Raw genomic sequence first — 20462 nt, 5'->3', positions numbered from 1 at the left:
TTTTTTTGGTTTTTCTCCGGTACCGGGAACCGAACTCACGACCTTGTGCTTGCCAGGCAGGCGCTTTGCCGCTGAGCTAAATCCCCAGCCCCTGCTGTAAGTTTTTGATATGTATCATTTATCAGCAAAAGGGCATCACCAGCATTTTTTTTTTTCCTGTACTAGGAATCAAAGTCAGGACCTTGGACTTGCCAGCCAGGTGCTTGTGCCACTGAGCTATATCCCTGGCCCATCACCACCAGCAGTTTTTAAATCATGAGTCTGTATGAATTTTATTCAATTCTTTTTCTGAATCTACTGAGACGTTTCAATATTTTTTCCCTTGTATGTTATAGCAGAGTGCAGAGGTGTGGCTTCAGACCTAAAGACTGATGTGTAACATGGTTATCTGAGAGCGCACACATTTTAAGTCTCAGCTTGGAGAATTACCATGAAGTGCAGACACTCATGCAGCCACTGCATATATCAAAGAGCTCGTCCCCAGCACCTGGAAGTTACTTGCGTGTCTCTCCACCAGAGAATCTACTAGCTGATTCCCAAAGCCTCCCGGTGGTTTTCCTTTTATATAAATGGAATCACCCAGTATGCATTGTTTTGTGCCTTGTTGTTTTCTGCCCAAAACCATGTTTGTATGAAATATATCACTGATGTTGCGTACAGAAGTGGGTTGGTTCATTTTTCATTGCTCTACTACTCCCCACTCTGCAAGTGTGCTCAAACTCGTGGAAAATTAATTGGGTTGTTTGTAGTTTTGACCCTTATGGAAAAGGAGGCTATAAACTTATATTTTCTGTCACAAGATACATGCCAGCATCTCTCTTAGGCATACATCTAGAAGGAGAATTATGGAATCATGGGTTATACACATGTTCAGCTGTGGAAGATACTGCTGAAAAAATTTCTGAACTGGTCGTAGAAATTTAAACATCCATGAACAGTTGCTTCATGTTCTTGTCAACAGATTAACAGTTCTGCTGGTGAGTTTGTTACAGTATTTCATTGTGGTTTTAATTGTCATTTTCCTGATTATTGATGAGTTTGAGCACATTGCTTGTATTTTCAGTCTATATATTTAAATTTTACAATATATTCTGATACCCATGTACAGGCTGTAATAACTGCTATAATCGAATAAAATAAGCATGTGCATCACCTCACATAATCACCTATTTTATGGTTAGAGCCCTTCAAATACACTCTCTTAGCAAACGTTTGATACACAATACCAATCTGCATCTTAGATTTCCTGATTTAATAACTGCAAGTTTGTGCCTTGGACCCATTGCTCCCATTCCCCTCCCACCCTGGGACCACTCCTCTGTTTTCTGTTCTGGTGAAGTTGAGTTTTACTAGATCCTACCCACAAGTGAGATCACACAGTATTTTTATTATTTTCTTTTTAATTACTTTGGTACATATTTGATATACAAAATGATAACATTCATCATAAGTCATCATAAGGCATTTGTACCTGTACATGATAGATCTTGATGCTTTTTTTTTTTTTTTTTGGTACCAGGAATCAAACTCAGGACCTTGTCCTTGCCAGGCAGGTGCTGTTCCACTGAGCCCTCTTCTCAGCCCTAGATCTTGATTCTTTTTTTCTCATTTTTCCCTTTTCTTCAATTCTTCTTTCCCTCTCCCTTTACAAAACTTTGTTTCTATTGTTTTCCTTCCACTTTCTAATTTTTAAAATCTCTATTCCTTCCCTTTCCTTCCTTTCCCCCTCCCTTGTTCCCCTTCCCATTTGAACATTTTCTTCCTATTTCCCAGTATCTGTCATTCATTTTGGTCCTTATTTATGCTTTCAGTTTCTCATGCAAGAGAAGCAACATGATAGTTAAACATGTGTGTCTGATTTATTTCACTTAAAATTATATTCTTTCCCTTTTAGGTACCGGGAATTGAACTCAGGACCTCATGCTTGCCAGACAGGTACGGTTCCACTGAACTATATTCCTGGCCCAAAATTATGTTCTCAAAGTGCATCTATTTACCTAAAAATGTCTCAACTTAATCCCTTTTCATGGGAGTGTAGTACTCCATTGTATAGAAAACCACATCTTCTTTATCCATTCATCCACTGATGGGCATCTAGGCTGTTTCCAAGATTTAGCTCTTACAAACTGTGCTGTAATAAGCAAGAGTGTACATATATTGCTGTGGCACGATGCTTTTAATTCTTTCAGGAAGTTACCAAGAAGGGGACTACCTGGGTGAAGTGGAACCTCTAGTGCTAACTTTTTGAGGAATCTCCACACTGATTTCTACAGTAGTTGCACCAGTCTACACTCCCACCAACAGTGGAGCAGGGTTCCTTTCTCCCCACAGCCCCTCCAGCACTTGTTATTGGTTGATTTCTTGATGATAGCCATTCTTTCTGGGGTCAGATGGAAATGCAGTGTTGTTTTACTTTGCATCTCTCAGATGACCAGTGATGTTGAACATTTTTTCATATATTTATTTGCCACTTGTACTTCTTTGAGAAGCATCAATTCATTTCAGATGCCCAGTTTTGGGTTGGGTCTTTAAAACTGGGGGGTCTGATTTCTTTGAGTTCTTTATGTATTCTAGATACTAGTCCTTTGAGGAACAGCTGGTGAAATTTTTCTGCCTTTCATGCAGTATTTTTATTTCCTGCGGCATCATGTCCCCCCTTTTGTCCCTATTGTTGCAAATGTCCTTTCTCCTTCTTAAAAAGCTGAGCAGTAGTCCACTTCCCACCCGCTTGGCCTTGTATCTGGATGTCCCCCCAAAGCCTCATGCACTCATAAGTGGGTTTTTTGGAGGTGGCTGGTTCTAGGGTGTGGGCATGTGGACTAAGGGTGTGATGCTGGGATTAAGGGTGTGTGGTACCGAATTAGTCCATTGATCAGAATTAGCATAGTTCTGGGTGTGGATAATGGAAGCTCCACCCTGGCTGTGAGTGGCACCAGTGTGGGTGGCTTATAGCCTGGAGAGAATATAAAGGAAGAGAGAGAAGACCGCCTGCCAGGGCTGCTTGGTGCTTTGCTGTCTCCTGCTTGCTCTGCCAGGGACTGTTTCTTCTCTGTGATGCCCTTCTACCATGCTACCCCGCTTTGGACACAGCTGACTATGTACTGAAACTTCTACACACTATGAGTTGAAATAAACCTTTGCTCCTTTAACTTTGGGTGTCGGGTATTTTGTCTCTGCAATGAGAAAAGTAACCAAGTCACTATACCACAGTTTCTTCACACATACGTCCCCGCTGGGCCTTCAGCTGTTTCCATACCTGGCTGTGGTGGATGATGCAGTAATGTATGTGGGGCCCACGTGTGTCTGCGGGGTGCTGATGCACTTTGGGCAGGGTGTAAGCCCCATGGCTGGGCCCTTTGGTGCTTCCACGGATACAAGTCTTCTGCTGGTGGCAGGTGTGAAAGCAACTCTTCCTCTGTGGCTTACCTTTCTTTCCTCTACTAATAGTGTCTTTTGATGAATCCTCATTGTTAATTTTCATTTAGAATTCTCTGTTTTGGGTAGTGTTTTTCCACTCACTATGAGATCATGAAGATGATGCATTCCTTGTCAACTTGGTATTCTGTATGTAGCTAAGAATATTTCAGAACAAAGAGAATACAAGGTTGTTTTCAAACCCACAAAAGCTGAGATGATTTATTATCCGTGTATTTGTGTTAAAATAAATACTCAGAGGAGTTTCTCACCCAGAGGGAGAGTAACCGCAGAGTAAAATGGTGAACTGCAAGGAGAAATGGAAAAAAATAAAAGGTATGTGATTACATCTAAATAAATAGCATGTGCCATTTTACTTTGTTTGGTTGGTTTGCGAAGTCTTTGGATCATCTTACGACGCCCGCCTAGTGCTCTCTTTGTATTCTTCCCACCCCCAACCTTCTTCCCTGATACGTTTGTTTTTTCTGCCACATTCCCCAAGCAATGGCTCAGTGGTCGAATTCCAGAGTTGCGCTTTCTTTGTTCAAGGGTCAGCCCTATCACTTCTCATGTAGATGTAATTCTAGATCTAGAGATACTTGCTTGTACTAGTGGAATCTCAGTTTCTCATCTATAAAGTAGGTATCAATTACCTACCTAATTGTATTTGGTGTGAGATAATCTGAAAAAAAGTTTAATAAGTCACTTAGCATATAGGAGCCATTCAATACAATTTAACATTATTATGCTGATCACATTTGTGTTTCAATACATGAATGTATGTGATGTTGCTGTCATAGTTGATATGTCAACTTCAGTGGCATATCTTTTTTAAATTTTCATTTCTGATTTTCTGGTTTGTTTCATGCATTCTGTATTATTCTGATGCTTTATAAAATTGTTCAAGTATTCTGTTCAAGTATATCAATTAAAAATATTGTAAAGAAAAATTGCACACATCTGCATTTTGTTTAGATTTCTGTTGGTTAAGAGGCAGCGATATCTCCTTTTGGTATCCTTTGTTTGAGAAATGAAATTTTTTTCTCTGGATGGGGTTCATTCATTTTTACTTTGTTTTTCTGGTACCAGGAATCGAACTCATGACCTCGTGCTTGTCAGGCAGGCGCTGTGCCGCTGAGCTAAATCCCCAGCCCCCAGTCATTTTTACCTACCAGTGCAGTGGAAGGATTCTTCTCTGCTTGTACTGCTAAAGTTCCTGATGTGATGTACTGAAAATAGATAGAGGCACACATAAATATACAGTATCTGCATGGTCACCCAAGAAATTATTGTCAGAACTTTAGTAACATTCTTGACATCTATGCAAACAATATTTAAGTTTGAGATAAATTTGGCTGAAATACCAAAATCCCCATTTTAGGTCTCAGGTAGTCACTGGAAAAAAATTACCCAATAGTAATTCCAGTGGTTCTTTATAATAGAGATAAGAAAACTGTTGCTGGATTAATGTGATTCTTGGGCTGAGGGCAATGAAAGAGTATTTCTAATATGCTCGGTATCATGTCATAAATTCTTAATGAATCTACAAGTGGAAAAGATAATGTCACACACTCATGCACGTGTGCATGCACACACACATACACACACATACCCACACATGGAACACTTCTCAGCCTTAAGAAGGAGATCTGGCCATTTGCTACAATCTGGATCAATCTAGACAACTTTATGCTCTTTTAATTTGCATCTCCCTAATGATTAGTAATGCTAAACATTTTTCATGTGTATGCTTTCATTGAGAAACATCTACTCATGTTCTTTGCCCATTTCTGAATCACGTTACTCACTGGCTAGTGAGCTACTGGTGTTCTTTACACATTTTTGATGTCAGCCCCTTATCATGTATGTGGTATGCAAATATTTTCTCCCAATATGCAGGTTTTCACTTCACTGTTGATGGCTTCCTTTGCTAAAGTCTTTCTGGCTTGGTATGATCCCAGTTGTCTATTTTTGCTTTTGTTGCTTGGGCTTGGGGTTCATATTCAAAAACTAATCGCCCAGAACAATGTTCCCTCTATTGTATTGCCTCCATTGTATTAAAAACTAATTGCCCAATTTCATTCCCTGGCCTCCTGTATTCGGTTGTCCTACTGCCATTGATTGAAGAAACTGTCCTGACCACATTCTGTGATTTTGGCACTTTTGTCAAAGTTAGTTGACTGCAGATATGCAGGTTGATTCTTGGGTTCTCCATTCAGTTTCACTGGAGTACATGTCTGCGTGTTTTTGCCAGTACCATCTTGTTTAGAATTTTGTGGCATAGTAGTAAATTTTGAGATCAAGCAGTCTGACGCTCCCAGCTTAGTTCTTGTTACTTAAGATTGCATTTTCTAATCCGAGTCGTTTGTGGTTCCATGCAAATTTTAGAAATTTTTCTATTTCTATGAAAAATGTCATTGGAATTTATTTTAAAAATTAAAAAAACTAACAAAACAACAGTGAAGACAAAATTGAAGCAACATAAAAACAACAAAAACGATACTTGAGCTCAAAACAAAATGATAGGAATTAACAATGGTTGCTACATTCCATGCTGTTCTCTTCAACGAAGTTGCTCAGTCCACCAGACTGAAGAATGTAAGATTGATCGAACAATCAAGGCAATAACAAGTAATAAAAAAAATTGGAAATGGTGCAGAGCTTCACCATACAAGATGGTAGGAGTTCAACAATGGTTCTTATACTGCGTATTGTTTTCAGGTCAGTCATTCTGATTACTAAATTCAAATATGCAAAATTAGTCAAGAAAAAAGAAAATTTTAAGCAGTGACTATTCCTTTCAATAAACCACAGTGTCATTGGAATGTTGACAGTACTTGCATTCGATCTATAGCTCATTTTGGGCAGTATGGACATTTTTATAATATTAATTTTTCCCAACCACGAACATGGGAGGTCTTTCCATTGATTTGTGTCTTCTTCAACTTTTTTAAATTAATATTTTATAATTTTTGGTGTATAGACCTTTCAGTTCTTTGGTTAAATTCATTTTTTGATACTTTTATAAACAAGATTATTTTCTTGATTTTACTTTTGGATAGTTCATTGTTAGTGTACAGAAATATGACTGATTTCTATGCACAGATTTTGTATCCTGAAACTTTACTGAATCTATTTATTGAATTCTAACAACTTTAACAAATTTTTGGTGGACTTGTCAGGCTTTTTATATGAAAAATTATGTCACCTGAGAAAGAGACTAATTTTCTTCATTCTGATTTAGATGCTTATAATTTCTTTTTCTTGCCTAATTGCTCTGGCTAAGTTATTACATACTATGTTGAAAGAAAGTGTACAGACTAGGTGTCTTTTTCTTTTTCTTGATCTCAGAGGAAAAGTTTGAACATTGTACTGTTGGAGATGATGTTAGCTGTGGCTTGGTGATATGCAGCCTCTATTGTATTGAGGAATAGTCTTCCTATACTTAATTATTGAGCTTTTATCATGAAAGTTTGTTGAGTTTTGAAAATTTTTTTGCATTTCTTGAGACGATCATACAATTTTTAGCCTTCACTGTGTTAATGTGGTGTGTCACATTTATAGATTTGTGTGTGTTGAATCATCCTTGCATTCTTGGGATGAATCCTACTTTATCATGGTGTGTGATCCTTTTAATATACTGGACAACTTGGTTTGCTGGCATTTTTATATCTATGTGCATCAAAGGTATTGTAAGGTTCTTTTCTTGTAGTAATTTTCTTGAATCATTCTTTTCTAGGTTTGGTATCAGGGAAGTTCTGGTCATACAACATGAGTTTAGAAGTATTCATTTGTTTCTTAAGGGGGAGTTAAAAAATTGACTTGAATTCTTTATATGTTTGGTAGAATTAACCAGTGAAACCATGAGATCATCATCATTTCCATCTTGGGAGGCTTTTGATTATTGATTCAAACTCCTAATCCATGTTTCATTCAGATTTTTTGTTTCTTCCTGAATCAGTTTTGGTAGACTGTATGTTTCTAATATTGGTGCAGTCTACGTACTGCTGTAACTGAAGTACTTAGAATACAGCACGAGCCTCAGGTAGTCAGTAAACATTTGCTGAGCAAATGAACTAAATATAATTTTGTGTGGTAGGCACATGTTACTAAAACGTGAGTGAGAAAATGGAAGGAGGTTGAATATTTTACCATTCACTGTAAGACACAATAGAAATCCATTAGAAATCCCCGTTGAACTTTTCCAAATTTCTCTCAGGCCATTAACATCTGATCTTACTTTTGCTGAATTACTTCTAAGAGCTCCTTCTTTGGCTCCATGTGGTGGTGGATTCACTAATGGTCAATTTGTGACACCCAGCCGAACTGAGTCAGCGTGGTTCTGGGTGTGCAAAGCCCACCTGAGGATTGTTGCCAGTAACAGAAGAGAACTGAGGGAAAGACGGTGCGCTGTTGGTTCTCCTGGAGAAGGCTGTCACGCTGGTTTTCCTGATATGAACTCAGCTGTTCTCATCATTGGAGGAGCTCTGATCCTGGCTGTCACTGAGGATGGCTATAGTTCTTTTTGGGGGCGCTCTGGTCCTTACCAGGAAGTGTTGCTTCCTGGCTCCAGGGCAGATCTCTCAGCCTGCGGGCACGGATCCTTCATCCCACAGGCACACATTTCCAGCTTCCACCACTGACCTTTGGGCCTTCCCAGCGCAGACCTCTGATACGGATTTGCATAAGACATCGTCGTGGGCTCTAGGCCTCCAGTCAGATGCATGAAGAACACTGCTGCAGGCTCTAGGTCTTCAGCGGGACTCACGCAGGACGTGGCTGTGGGATCCAGGCCCTCAGCTGCATTCTTTGGGTCTGTAGTGCATGGAAGGATCTCCTGCACTCTTTTGCATTTGACTATTTGGGTGAATATTATAAAATAATCCTATAAATTATGTGTCCTGTATTGAATCTTTCCCCTTGTAAATCCTGACTACAACACTCCAGTAACTAAGTCTTGGCTCTCCGTTTGTCAATGTCCTGGGAACACTTCCTGGTAAGGACCAGGAAGCTGCGCATTCACCAGGCATTTGGCTAATGCTTTTGGGGACTCTGACCATTCTTTGCATCCTGACATCCACTCAGCTGAACAGACTTTTCGTATGGCAGAAGTTTATAAATTAATTTAACAATTTAAAATAGCTTCAAAGACACAAGAACGAATTTCATGACAGAAAGGATTATACTTTTCATAGATGGTCCCTCTAACGCATTTCCTGGCTGGAGAAGCAGACACTAAACGTACTGACTAAATTAACAAATGATCATCAGCAAGACAATTTACTCACAACTACGAATCCCAGAAATGGGTATCCTGATACCAAGGTTATAGGCAGGTAGACTAATGAAAATACATCATGTTGTTGAACATATAAATATAACCAGAAGTATCCTAGAAAACAGTGTATTAGACCAACCATTATTTGAGCAGCCTGTAAGAAAAGAATGTCATAATCAGTTACACAGGACATCATATTTCAAGACAGTTACAAATTAAGTGCTGGGAAGGGCATAGGGGAGTTTCGCTTTTATGTTTTGGAATCACTGTGGTCTGTGCTAGTACTCTTGTTCAGCCTTAGAAAATACCAAAACCTGGGAAGGAGTCAAGGTGACAGAAGAAGGTATTAGCCATGAAAGGACTTTGAATCTCTACAAGTAGCTCATACACGGACTGTTTGCTCGAGTAATTAGCAACTTGCAGAGGTGTGGTTGCTTTCATGTCTATTAAGGTGTCTCATGCCTCGTTTTGGGGCCAGAGCAGGACACGGCTGGAAGCCTCCAACTTAGAAAGAGAGGGTGATCTGGCGCATGCCTGATGCCCCTGCTTCACTTTGTCTGTTTGGTCTTGCGTATATCAACGTCAGGTCTAGCTCTGTGCTCTGACGCATTTCTACTGTCCACGTCCACCGGGGAACGGGACACTGGTTTTCTTTTGATTATGATTTCACTTTAAACACAGTGGGGTAGGAGGATGTACTCGCAACCAATAATGCTGGATCCTAAGATTATGGCCCCAATGGTCACAGGAACTTTTCTGAACTACACTTTATAGTACAGTCCTGGCTTTTGATCTGCTCAGTGCTCCCCTAATTAGGGCGTATGACACAGCAAGATGTAATATGCGGCATGTTTGGTTGGGATAAAGGAGTAGGAGCAATGATTCAGCGTATCCCCTTACCTGAAATAATGTAGAACAGCGTCAAGAGCATGGCGCTATGGGGTGATCGACGGCCACAAGGTCCTGTGATCTAGATTATTTTCTGACAGTAACCCCTGACCTTACCATCTCATTTCCAACCCACGCTCAGATTTACTTCCAAACTCTTCACTGATACCCAAAACCCAGGGAAAACCACCGTGGTAAGGTTGCTGGGCCTCAGTTTATTAATTCTCTCTCATTGGCGGTTGGGAGAGAGCAATCAGGCAATGTCTTCGACTTTCAATGCTTGGAAGGTGCGACATCAAATCGTTTACCGACTCAAGTGACACTTGGTTCTTACCCCAAACATTTTGGTCTCCTCATTCAACATAATGTGTGTCGATGGCATATTACTCAATTACGATGTGACCACGAGACAAAATGAGTGGAAATTATCTCTAGAAGACAACAAACATAAACATGCTCTTCTCAGACCAAGCACTTAAAAGCCACTGAGAAATCTGTTGTTGCTTTTTCTAATTTTTCAGCAAGAAACACTTCTCTGAACTAAATACTTAAAATGGATCCACTGAAATATTTTTTTTTTTGGACATAGCTAACTGCTTGGCAGTTCCGTTAGATTGTATTCATGTTTACCAGTTGTAAATAAAACTTGTGAGTCCTTAAGATTCTTAGGTGCAGACAACAGAATTTGACAGCTGGCTTAATAAAAAAAAAAATGAATGAGGGTGAGTTCACAGAGTCCCAGGGAAGGAGAAGCTGGTCGGGCAATGCCAGGAGCCCAATCCCTGATCCAGACAGAGGGCCGGCCCGAGTGCACTGTTGTTGGACACCCCTCGCTCCTGTAGTCGGAATGTGAGCTTCTGTCTCTGTACCCTCTGGTGCAGGCACCAGGGCACAAACACCGGGGCCCATCTCCCCAGCCACCCCAGCATGAGGCTGTGGTGAGGGGAGGCCAGCATCCTCCTGCCTGGGCGTGCCCTGGCGCCCTGGGATCCCCCAGTGTCCTTGTGTCTCTTCCTGCGACTTTCTCAGCGCTTACCCGAGTGGAAGCTGTGCACTTAAACGGGCCAGCTGTCGAACCCACATCCTGGAATAGGGGTGATGGGAAGGGATCAGTAGAAAGCACCAGCCCGAATTCACTGGGCTCTTCCGCTCTTCACGGTTGGGAAGGGGTCTGGCTAGGAGGTCTCGGGCCTACCTGCCCTGGCACTCGCCGGGTCTGCTCCAAGCACAGCAGCTCCGGCCGCCCGCCGGTCCCCTCTTCCGCGTCCCACGGGCCCCAGCGAGTAGGTCGCAGTCTCCGGCCCGCACCCCTGTACCGCCCCGCGCCCCTCCATCCCCTCGCGGCTCCAACGCCCCCGCCTGCGGCTGCGCGAGGAACGCGCGCGCGGCGTCTCCGGCCTGTGGCGCACACAGCCCTCCGCTCCCACGAAGACCTCCACGGGAGATGCACGGTCCAGAAACCCCCAAGGCCGCAGCTCTTGGGCAAAATGTGGGGGGCGCAGCCCCCCCGTCTCGCGCGCGTCGGTCTCGGCTGCTGGCTCCTCCTTGGGCGGAAACAGTGACACCTGCGCTCGGGCCTCCAGGTGCGCACTGCCCAGCTGCGCAGACCCAGCTGCTTCACACCGTTCCCGCGGCGGCGACCAGGGGCGCAGGAGTCCTTCAGGAGGAGCCTGACCTCTGCAACGCGAGACAGCTGTCTCCAGCACGGGCTTGGGACAGACAGGTGATTTCGAGGTCTCGTCTAAGCCCTTGTCCGCGTCAGACAGTTAATTGTGAATCATAGATGGGAATAGTGTTCGCTGAACTCTGTTATGTTTGGTGTTCTGCAGATTTACTCAGTTCAGGAAATTTCCGTTGAGTGCCGGTAGGTGCCAGGCACAGTCCTCAGTGCTGAGGAAGCAGCAGCGACCGAAACGGGGTACACGCCCTGCACTCCTTGGGGGCTTGTCTCGACTGTGAGACCGAGCTGCCTCTCAGGTTTGTGGCCAACCTCTGCAGCGCGGGCCGCTGCGGCCGGCCCGCTGAAATCCGGAGGGGACGCTGGGTGCTGCATCTACTTCGGCCGCAACAGGCGGAGTGACCCCAACTTCAAGAACAGGCTCTGAGAACGAAGAAACAAACAGAAGCTTGCCAAGGAGAGCTGGGCTTTCCAAGCTACCTGACCTTAAAGATGCCGAAGCTGTTCAGACGTTTTTTTCCTGGAAGAAATACAGCTTGGTGAAGAGTTACTGGGTCCGGGTGAGTGTGAGCAGGGTGTGGACCGTCTGACGAATGCAGGTGCTGAGTGTGGACAGCCGTAGCGGTTGCTGCAGGTGTTACAACACCCTCTTCCACCACCGGTGTTCCAGATGCTGCTCACTAAGCTCTCAACCGTTACTCAGAGAATTGTGAGCGCTCAGAGCTTGGCTGAAGATGGTGGGGAATGCAGACAAATCTCAACAGAAGAAAATCTCAAAAAGATTTTACAAGTTCTATGCTTGGAAGTTGAACGACTGGGGGAATAGGGCAAATATGCTTGTGAATGGACTGTCCTATACTGAAATCTCCCAAAGTTAATGTTTACTCTGTGTAGATCCGTTTGTCTATTATTTATTTTTCCCAGTGAAAAGTGTATTTTAATAGAGAGATTTTCATTTTATAAAAACACCATGAGTCACCAAAATATGAATTTTGTTTATTCCTTAGACCTGAGGTTAAAATGTACATGTATCATTAAAAAAACCCAGTGCTTAGTTTCTTTTTTTAAATTTAATTTAATTTAATTTTATTTATTTATTTATTTTTAATTTTTATTTTAAAGAATAAAAGAAGGATAACATAATAATGGGGGGACTTAGCAAATTACAGACAAAATGGTAGGAAATTATCAATGGTTATCGTTTTACATACTATTATCTACAAAATAGTTTCTCAGGAAAACAAATAGACAAATAATAGTGAGTTAGAGACAAAAGAGGTAGGAGATTATCAAGAGTTGTTGTGCTATACTTTGGTATCTTCAAAGTGGCTTCTAAAGAAAATAAATAGAGCTATACATGAGTGACCTATTGAAAAATCATTAACTATTCTCAATGGTTGTTGTAGGAAACACATAATAATAAGCATACATTATGAAATAGGATAGGAACATTACAAACTTAACACAGTTATGGATAGATTAGTAGGAAAATATCAATGGCTGCTGTAATACGTGGTGGTATCTTCAAAGTGGTTTCTCAGGAAGACAGAGATATGCAAGAAGGATCTAATAAGTAGTTACAGCCTAAGGGTTGTCAAAAATAGCATATTACCTCCTCACCAGTGACTCCTTTCACTGAGGTATGATGGCTGGAAGGAAGGCCAGGATTGAAAAGAAGGACCGAGAGACTTGCACCTGTGACTAGCAGCAGGCTGTTTTCTTGTTCTTCCATAGTCGTGATTACCCAGGGCTCCTCGATGGAGATGACGGTCTGGCCAGAGGGAGAAGGCAGACCATGCCCCAAGCCCTCTCATTCCTGTTGGACTAACTGGTAGCATGGGTCTGAGCTCTGGGGCCTCCACCTCAGAGGGCAGACCGATCTCCAGTGGTCTCCTTTGCATCCAGGGCATGGCCCATGGGGCCTCTTAGGGCAGTTCCTCTTGAGGTGGCCTGGCTTTTAAAGTGCTTAGTTTCAAAGAACAGGCAAAAGGGCTGGGATTGCAGCTGGGTACAGAGTACTTGTCTAGCACATGAGCCCCTAGTTTTGGCCCCAGCACCACAAAAAATAAACAAAGTGAAAAAGTGTAGGAGAGTGGTGAGTGTATGTTTGTAAAGCTCACACATTTTCTTATAGAGGACAGTTGGATAGAGACTTGATTGTACTTTTGAAAAGTGTTACAGTGAGAGGTCCTTTCTTTCTATTTACTCTTCAGCATGCTGCTGTGCTGTACTAATGGCTCCACCTCTTTCCTTGGTATCGGTTTTGAGCAGTTTTATTTACATCAGTGTACTTAATGGTTTTGGATATTCATCTTGTATTTCAAGTATATGTGACTGCAAGTAGTACGGGGAATTAGATCCACGTACCTAATCTCACCTATGAGCTTCACCGGTTGGAACTGCTCACTCTCGTTTACAAAGCCTGGGGATCAGCGCTGGTGATTTTGAGGTGTCCCATTCAGCTTCTGCTTCTTTTGGCTTTGTTCAGCATCTTCAAATTCACCTTCACCTGAGGAGTGTATTTGGGCAACTAGGATTTGCATTTTTTTTTAATATTCTGAATTCTGCATGCTTGCCTCACTTAGTATTTCTGAGGCGATGTTTTGATTTTCACTGGAATTGGTCAGTTCTGTGACTATGTAAATTTGAAAATTAACCTTTAAGGTACCTGGGATCATCTGCCTGTAAAAATGTTTGTTCCCTTTTGCTCTCATGCTCTGCACATTTCAGGTTGGTTAATTTATGTCATGCAATGAGAGTGGGATGTAATACTGACTAAAGGCTTAAATACAGTGTGTAGGACCTCTTATTCTCACAGTGACATATTGTCTGCATTTCACAATTGATCAGTTTCGTACTGAGAATAAGCTTCTTTGGTACTTAAAAAAAAAGAAGTGTGAAGCCAGTAATCAACACGGCCCATGAGAAACTTCATGCTGTGTTAGTGATAAGGGCTAAGGGAAAATACAGAAGGGAGACAGGGTGGGCGGGAATGTAAAATTTAAACGAGGGCAGTCTGGACAGTCCTCATGGCAAAGAAGACAAGATCAAAAGCCTAGAGAAGCGGAATAGAGAACTTGTGGGTACCTGGGGCGATGCCCGGCAGGAGGACTGGCAGGGGACCGGACCCGAGAGTGTTTGAGGAGGAAGGTGGCTGGTGCAGGTAGTAAGGAGAGGGCACCAGGGAGAGGATAGGAAGGCAGACTCAGGGACTTACTCATGACTCTGCCTGTCCAGTCTTGATTTTCCATGTGCTGGGATAGAGAGTGCCCAGCAGGTCAGGAAAGCCCACTTCTCGATTTTCTTGCGGTCTCTGTCTAGTGATGAGTGACAGGCAGGCCAGCAGACTGAGGAGGAAGACCCGCCCCACTATGCAATAGGCTTGGGCCCTGATGGAATGAAAAGGAGGAGGAGGAGGAAGGGAGTTGGCCTGAACTTGCACACTTGATTCTCCTTGAGCAGCTTTGTCTTCTGTGGCTGCCAGCGCTTGTGGATGTGAGAGTCCAGATTCCTCAGCCTTTCCACATGGACTCACCACCAACTCTCCAGGGAGCTTCCAGGCCTTCAGACTCTTACTGGGGCTGTGTCTTTGATCCATCTTGTTCTGAGGCTTCCAGCGTCCTGGACAGAACAGCTAGCTATAGGGTCCCCTGTGTGCACATGGCCGCTGTAGACCACTCAACTTTGATCTCATAAGCCAACCTAACAAATTCTCTTTTATGGTTGTGTGTATCAATTCTGCTTCTCCTGAGAACACTAACCAATACACTGGCATGACAACTGAGCAGGACTGTCAACTTGATTGAATTAGGAGCCATCCAGGGGATCAGTAAAACACTTCCAAGTGTGTGTGTGTGGATCATGGAAGCGTGACTTTGGGTACTATGATCTAGTTCCTTTCCTCTCAAGCTCGTTTCCCTGGATCTGCTTCCCAGCTGGTAGGAATTTAGGGGCTTTACTTCACTATGATTTTTCACCATGCTGTTCCAGCCAACCATGGACTGAATCCTCTGGAACCACAAGCCAGATATACTCCACATTGCAGGTGTGTGGTACTGTGTTGAGCTATAAGAAAGGTGACTAGTACAACTGGCTTTATGACTAAGGAGGTAAAATGCTGTGGAAAGCTTCATTGGGTCATTTTTGGCATGGAAAATGTCAAACATGCAGAAAAATATGATGCCTTTCATAATCTCACATGGACCAGAAAACATGCATTCCAAGGGGCAATGCTATATGTGCCTTAATAAGTAACAGAAAAGTTGTTTTCTAAAAAATGATGCTATTATTATATCTAATAAAATTGACAGCAGTTCCTTAATTTTATCTAGTACCTGATTCATATTCAAATTTTCTGGAAGCCTCAAACCTTACAGTTGGCTTGTTTGAACCACAAGGTCTGCTTAGCTCTCTAGCTCAGCGGCACAGTGCCTGCCTGGCAAGTGCAAGGTCCTGAGTTCGATTCCTGGTACCAAAAAAACCCACACAAAGTCTGCTTACTGTATTTGATCGTTGTTTTTCTCAAGTCTTATTAACCTGCCGATGGATTTCTTTCTTTTAAAAACACTATATTTGGCACAATTTATAATAGTTAAATCTTGGAAACAGCCTATATGTCCATCAATAGATGAATGCATAAAGAAAATATATTTATACACAATGAAGTACTACTGTTATAAACAAGAATAAACCTGAGGTATTTGTAGGCAAATGGATGTGTCTCAATACCATAATGTGAAGTAAAATAAATCAGTCGCACAAATTTAAATGTTGCATGGGGCTGGGGATTTAGCTCAGTGGCAAAAGCGCCTGCCTGGCAAGCACAAGGTCGTGAGTTTGGTTCCTGGTACCGGAGAAAAACAAAAAAAAAAACAAAAAAAAACAAAAAAAATGTTGCATGGCTTCTCTTGCATGAGAAATCTAAAATATAAAGAACAAAATAAAGCATAGATAATGGGAAGTAAGGAGATCTTTTTCAAATAGGAAGGGGAACAAGAGATGGGAAGAGGGAAGAAAGGGAAAAAGGATTGAAAAAAGAGAGAATCAAAGAAAAAATGAAAATAGAGCTTTTACAGATGGGAAGGGAATCAAGAGTTGGAGGGAGGAGGGGGGATGGGAGTGGAAGAAACAGAAAAGAATTAAGATGTGTGATGTACATGTACAAACTTCCCATAATAAATCATTATGTACTGCAAAATGTTCTAATAAAAACCCATAATTAAAAAGAAAAAAACCTACTATATATCAACTGAAAAAACTCAGTTATTTTTCCTTTATAATTTCCCACATTCAAATTGCCTCTGTGTGGTGCCATTTAACTTGCATCTCTATCCCCATATTTATTGTAAACTATTGGTTCTATACAAACCTATAGGTAGATTAAGATTCATATTTTCCGGCAAAACATTCCATAATTGCAGCTGTCTACTTCTCATTGCATTGCACTGGAAATATCATTGCTTTTTTCTTTTCTTTTCTTTTCTTTTCTTCTTGGTACTGGGAATCAAACTCAGGACCTTGTGCTTGCTAGGCAGGCACTTATGCCACTGAGCTACATCACTGGCCCCTGCACTGGGATGCATATGTTGACGGGTTGCCTCTGTTCTGAAGACATTAACATTGACTGGCACATTTAGGTTTTATCCTGATCCATCCATTACACATTTTCTCTTAACTGAATCCATTGATGATCTTTACTTAGACTCATATCATTAGAGATTGTGCATTGGTACTTTTCTTAATTCCATCAGTGCTTCTGAATTTATTGTCCGGTATTTTTTTCTGAAAAGTAACAGTGTCCTGGAGGAATTATACTTTTAACAAAAATACTTTGTATAAGAAAGGCAAAGGAGAACACACCCTTTTTCTCTCCAACATCATGTTGGGTTTCAAGCCAATGAAATTGGGTAATTAAAAGAAATAAAAGGCATCAAGATTGGTGAAGGAAGAAGCAAAATCTCCTCCATTCATAAGAGGCTTGATAGTGTGTGTGTAAAATTCTGAAGAACTCAGGTGTGAAAATAATGAAAATTAATAGTTCAGCAAGATGGGAGAAAACAAGATAAATATACAAAATCAGGTGCATTTCTATATACCAAAAATGAAATTAAGAAAACAACTCCATTTACAATAGCATGAAAAAATCTTAGAGTACATTTAAGAAGTACAAGACATGTACATTGGAAACACAAAGCATTTTTGAGGGAAATTATAGATCCAAGCTAATGGAAGGATATCACACACTCATTAATAAGAACACTCAATATCTTAATATTGTCAAGATAGGAAAGGCAGTAGTATTTTATACATCAATAGTGAACTTGCTGGAAAAGAATTAAAGTAATCTTATTCACATTAGCTGCCACAAATACAATATTTAGGAATAAATTTAACAAAGGAGGTGAAAGATCTTTACAGAGAAAGTTATAAAATACTGGAGAAAGAAATTATAGAGAATACACACAAAAGGAAATATATCCCATGTTCATGGATTGGAAGAATAGTTAAAATAAACATACCACTCCAAATTATCTACAGATTCCATACAATTGCCATCAAACTACCAATAGCATTCTTGGCAGAAATAGAAAAAAATCCTAAAATTCATATGGAACCACAAAAGAGTAAGTATTGCTAAAGCAATTCTGAGGAAAACAAAGCAAAACGTAAGAAAACAAAAACAAACAGAAGTAGCTAGAGGCATCATGAGACCTGACTTCAAAACACATTACAAAGTTATAGTAACACAAACGGTATGTTTCTAGCATAAAAACAGAGACATAACCCAAGGGAACAGAATGTAGAAGGCAAGACGTTATTCCACATTCATAAAGCCAATAGATTTTGAGAAAGAGTTTAAGAACATACAGTAGGAAGGAAAGGACAGTCTCTTCAACACACAGTGCTGGTAAAAGTGGATCTGCATACACAGAAGAATGAAAATGGATCCCTTCATCTTACTGCGCAAAAATTCAGCTAAAATAGGTCAAAGGCCTAAGTGTCAAACCTGAAACTATGAAACTATCACAGGAAAACATAAGGGAATCATTTCAAGACACGGATGTAGGTGATTGTTTTTTAGACAGGACTACAGAAGCACAGGAAGCAAAAACAAATAGATAAATGAGATATCAAAGCAAGAAGCTCCTGCAATGCAAAAGAAATAATTGGCAGAGTTAAGGAATAGCCTACAGAATGGGAGATTTTCAAATATTCATTTGACAAGGGATTAATATTCAGAATATGTAAGGAACTGAAAAAGCCAAATACCAAACAATGTCCTGAATAATTCAGTTAAAAATGGACTCAAAATCTAAATAAACTCTTCTCTAGAGAAGACATAAAAATGGGCAATGATGAAAAATGTTCAGTTTCACTGATCATCAAGGGAATGGAGAGCAATGAGATACCCTCTTGCCCTAGTTAGAATGGCATCTGTCGTCAAAAAAACAAAAAGTAGCACATGCTAATGAGGATGCAGGGAAAGGGGAGCTCCCCTGCACAATGGGGTGCTCATATGCAAGAGAATTAAGTTTAACTCCTACCTCCTATTCCTGTAACAAGTTAACTAAAATTGTAAAAAACTTCAATGGATGAGTTAAAAACTACAAACTATCTAGAATAAAACACAACTACAAATTTTAATGACCTTGAATTGGGCAGTGGTTTCTTAGCCATGACACTGAAATTGCAAGTGACAAAAGAATAAAGAGGTAAATTTGACTTCATTAAAATTAGAAACTTTGCATCTGCCATGGTTTAGGGATATAGAGTGTCCCCCAGAAGTCCCCATGTATTCAGAGGTGAAGATTTTGGAAGGTTATTGGTTCATGAGGTGCTACACTCATGGGCTCCTATACCCGTCAGTTAATTGATGAATTCATAGCTAGATGTTCTGGGGGCTGGTTGGAAGAAACGTGCCACTGAGTGTTTTAGACATTTTCCTCATCACTGAGACACAATACCCAACATGCCCAGCCTAGTGGAGAAGTCTGTTTTGGTTCACAGTTTAGTCTGTAGTTGGCAGGCTCCAACACACAAATGGCATGGTGGAAGGCCTGCTGTGGAGGAAAGTTGCTCACGTTATGATAGCCAGGGAGCAGAGAGAGGGGAGAAACTGAAGAAGGGGGTATACCCTTCTCAGTTGCACCTCAGTGCCCTCCTCAACTAGGTGCCAGCTCCTAAAAGCAAGTCAGCGATAGCACTCCCAAAATCCAGTCACCCTCCAAAAGCCCCGCCTCTGAACACGTGAGACTTCTGGGAGACGCTTAGATCCAAATCCTGACTCTGAGGACATGTCTTTGGAGTGTTTATCTCCCTCCCTGGGTCCTCAGGGACAAAAGATAAAACAGAAAAATTTGAATTGGCCCAGAAGTCACCACGTGTAAAGATGGAGGTAAAAGAGGTGTGGCTGCTGAAAAGATTAGTGCCATGAAAAAGGGAACAACTGCTTTGTACAGGGACAAGAAGAAAGATGTCTTGAAGGCACATCAAGAACCAGCAAGATCCCATCCATCACAGGCTCAAAGGTGTGAAAGGGTAAACCCCTTTGAAGGAACTTTCAATCTACTATGGACTAGAAGCCTCTGAAACTGCGAGACAAAATCAGCCTTTTCTCTTTAATAATGTGTTTGTCTTAGGTATCTTGTTGCAACAATAAGCTGGCTAGCACGGAAGGTTCTTACAGATACAACAGAACATTTCTTTAAAAATAATTTGTCTAAAATATTATAAAATTCAAAGCATGATAAACCATAGTGTAAAATTGTGGGCAAAAAGGATGGAACATTTTGGGAGTTGGACTTTCTAGAAAATGAAAATCCAGTGGACATTCATTCAGGCACCCTTACTAACATAAAGACATGGCTAATTGGATGTACTTTCTCTACTACAAATACGGTCGGCATATTTTAACAACGTGTAAAAAGGAAACATTAGACATAAAGTGTAGAGTGAGTCTGCCTTCACAGGCATGGAACTGTCTGTAACTTACGCTGATGTTCCTTTTCACAATGAGATGATTTGGTTGAGTTAGCATCATTTCACCTCATCAGTATTAGATATAGATTAGGAATATGTGCTATTCGTAGAATTTCTTATGCTTAGAAGAATCCATTAACTTGGGCTAACCATATTCAGCCTGAGATAAATTTATACTGATGAAATAAACTTATGGTGAGCTCCCCACATAGAAAAACAACCACA

General features: G+C 41.2%; 1 long non-coding RNA gene across 3 annotated transcripts in view; it reads right to left on the bottom strand.

Annotated features, from left to right (window-relative positions):
* LOC102028218 overlaps window positions 1-10936 on the bottom strand; it is a 20127-nt gene extending 9191 nt beyond the window's left edge. The window contains exons 1-5 of one of the 3 annotated variants that reach the window (XR_001231711.1): window positions 10776-10936; window positions 10617-10664; window positions 9915-10011; window positions 8703-8846; window positions 4587-4643 (exon numbers count right to left, since the gene is read on the bottom strand). This is a non-coding gene — a long non-coding RNA (uncharacterized LOC102028218). The remainder of the gene's footprint in view (window positions 1-4586; window positions 4644-8702; window positions 8847-9914; window positions 10012-10616; window positions 10665-10775) is intronic. The other 2 variants (XR_264431.2, XR_001231710.1) reach the window with 2 other exon arrangements.
* Between the last annotated feature and the right edge of the window lie 9526 nt (window positions 10937-20462).

The sequence above is a fragment of the Chinchilla lanigera genome, unplaced genomic scaffold (genome assembly GCF_000276665.1).
Source record: "Chinchilla lanigera isolate Chin_1 unplaced genomic scaffold, ChiLan1.0 scaffold00110, whole genome shotgun sequence".
In the NCBI taxonomy this organism is placed as follows: Eukaryota; Metazoa; Chordata; class Mammalia; order Rodentia; family Chinchillidae; genus Chinchilla; species Chinchilla lanigera.
Note: the sequence above shows the minus strand (reverse complement) of the source record. Positions and strands in the feature narration are given on the sequence as shown.